Below are 3,186 nucleotides of genomic sequence, written 5' to 3'. Positions count from 1 at the left end.
TGAAATGTAAAATTTTGATTTCGCCTCCAGTTAGAAGGTGAAACAAATCCCTCCTTCAATCAGTACCTACTGTGTGCCAGCCCCTGTGTGTGGTATAGTCAGCTAAGGGCTTGAATCATCAGGAAAAATACAGGAAAGCCTGTTAAATTTGAATTTCAGATAAATAATCAGTGTCCTTTTGGTATATGTATGTCCCCAAATAATGCATGGAGCGTACTTAGTAAAAATTATTTGTAGCTTATCTGAAATTCAAATTTAACTGGATTTCCTGGCCAGTATTTTTTTTTTTTTTTTTTTTTTTTTTTTGGTGAGACAGAGTCTCGCTCTGTCACCCAGGCTGGAGTACAGTGGCACAATCTCGGCTTGCTACAACCTCTGCCTCCCGGGTTCAAGCACTTCTCCTGACTCAGCCTCCCATGTAGTTGGGATTACAGGCGTATACCACCAAGCTCGGCTAATTTTCGTTTTTTTGTTCGTTCGTTTGTTTGTTTTAAGTAGAGACAGGGTTTCCCCATGTTGGCAAGGCTGGTCTTGGACTTCTGACCTCAAGTGATCCACCTGCCTTGGCCTCCCAAAGTGCTGGGATTACAGGCATGAACCACCACCCCGGCCCTGCCCAGTATTTTTATTTGCTAAATCTAGCAACCCCAGGGGCAGAGGACATGGCCCTGAAATGACTTGGCCCTTGTCCTGTGGGAGTGTTTGCCTTGGCTAAAGGCGCTTGACTCCATGTGGGTAAACAGGAGCTGGAATACCTTCCCCCTACTTTCCCTTAGCATAGTGGGCATTACCTACACGGGAGAAGGCTGGCTGCCTGCCGGTGAGATTGGAGCAGCACTCCTTTGTCTAAATGACTGGTCCCATTGCCTAGGTATCCACCATTATAACTACATGACCTTTGGAGGCTTTTCCTTCCTTCCTTCCTTCCTTCCTTCCTTCCTTCCTTCCTTCCTTCCTTCCTTCCTTCCCTCCCTCTCTCTTTCTTTCTTTTTCTCTCTCTTTTTCTCTCTCTTTCTCTTTCTCTCTCTCTTTCCCTCCCTCCCTTCCTTCCTTCCTTCTTTCTTTCTTTTTCTTTCCTTTCTTTTTCTTTCTTTCTTTCTTTCTTTCTTTCTTTCTTTCTTTCTTTCTTTCTTTTCTTTCTTTTTCTTCTCTCTTTCTTTCCTTCCTTCCTTCTTTCTTTCTTTCTTTCGTTTTCTTTCTCAGAGTCTTGCTCTGTCACCCAGGCTGGAGTGCAGTGGCACAATTTTGGCTCACTGCAACCTCCACCTCCCGGGTTCAAGCAATTCTCCTGCCTCAGCCTCCTGAGTAGCTGGGATTACAGGCACCTGCCACCATGCCCGGCTAATTTTTGTATTATTAGTAGAGATGGGGTTTCATGATATCGGCCAGGCTGGTCTCAAAGTCCTGAACTCAAGTGATTTGCTTGCCTCAGCCTCCCGAAGTTTTGGGATTACGGGCGTGACCCACTGTGTCCTGCTGGAGGCTTGTTTCTTTTCCAATGGTTAGGAGAGCACGTGTGCCTCGGGAGGGTTAAAGGCAAGTTAGCGAGCACTTTATGTGACAACCAATGGGGAGCAGGAGTTTCTGAGAGCAGGATTCAGGGTTGATTTCCTAGAAGGGGGTATGGTGCTAACAGAGGGCAGGAATGGTCTCGTGCGGGAGTGGGAAGGCCCCACACTGGGGACTCTGTGCCTAGCTACTGGCAGGACGTCCCCTGCACCTCTCCAAGCGAGGGCTGAAGAGAAAGAACCTGGAGCAGAGGTCTGGAGGAAGCCATTGTCTGCCTGGGCGGAGGAAAAGGAGGCGGGGAGAGAGCCAGGGCTGGAGTTATAGGCAGGGCCAGGCTAAGTACGAGTTTGGGGCAAGGCCTTTGTCCCCTCAGGCCTCCAAGTCCCTGTCTTAATGTGGGTGGTTGGAGCAAATGCTCTGGGTGAGGCAGCCCGCCAGAACTCCCTGCCTGCATCCCCTTTGTCTTGGTCTCTAACTTGCCTCTGCAGGCTTTCTTCTAGGTCCGGCAGAGTCCATCTCCTGGGACAGACCCACTTCGGCTGTCCTTCTGTGTCTGCCACCCTCCCCCACCCCAGACACCTGGAGCCCATCAGAGTGCCTGGCACACAGCAGCTGCATGTGCCCATAGAGGGGACAGCCTCTCTCACCCCTGTGCCTCAGACCTGACCAGTGTTTCCATCAGACACAGTAACTGGGCGCAGGGAAGGCAAAGAAGGGAAGGGAAGCACTCTGCTGTCATCAGCTCCGCCTCACCTCGGTATCTGCAGATAATCACTGAGCCATTGGGGGTTCTGCAGCATAAACTGGGTTACTTTCATCTTTCCCCATTGGCAGTTTAGGGTTCAGCGTTCTTTATTTTTATTTATTTATTTTTTTGAGACAGAGTCTCACCCTGTTGTCCAGGCTGGAGTGCAGTGGCACGATTTTGGCTCACTGCAACCTCCGCCTCTCGGGTTCAAGCGATTCTCTTGCCTCAGCCTCCTGAGTAGCTGGGATTATAGGCACATGCCACCACGCCCAGCTAATTTTTATATTTTTAGTAGAGGCGGGGTTTCACTATGTTGGCTAGGCTGGTCTCAAACTCCTGGCCTCGAGTGATCCACCCGCCTCGGCCTCCCAAAGCGTTGGGATTACAGGTGTGAGCCACTGCACCCGGTGGGTTCGGGGTTCTTGCTTCCGCTAAGTTATAGGCCATCGATCTGCTTTTCTGTCTTCCAAATTTTTCTAATGTCATCTCCTCTTCTGTGCTAATTATCCTCATGATTTTATGTCTTTAAAAAATAATCCTTTTTGCCTTCGAGTTTAGTGGAGCATCGGGAGAAGGCAGAGCTCTGTGTGTGTGCTCAGTCTAACTTCCTTAACAGAATTCACAGTCAGTCTAACTTAACCTCCACAACAACATCAAGGGGCCAAGAATGCACGATGGGGATAAGATAGTCTCTCCAAGAAATGGTGTTGGGGAAACTGGATATCCACATGTGGAAGAATGAAATTGGACCCTTCTCTTACATCAAAATCAACTCAAAATTGATGAAAGACTTCAACACTAGAAGAAAACTACTAGAAGAAAACATAGGGGGAAAGCTCCGTGACAGTCTGGGTGATGGTTTTTTGGATATGATCCCAAAAGCATAGGCAACAAAAGCAAAAATAGACAAATGGGACTACATCAAACTA

This window comes from Gorilla gorilla, chromosome 1, assembly GCF_029281585.2.
Source record: "Gorilla gorilla gorilla isolate KB3781 chromosome 1, NHGRI_mGorGor1-v2.1_pri, whole genome shotgun sequence".
NCBI classification, from domain to species: domain Eukaryota; kingdom Metazoa; phylum Chordata; class Mammalia; order Primates; family Hominidae; genus Gorilla; species Gorilla gorilla.
Note: the sequence above shows the minus strand (reverse complement) of the source record.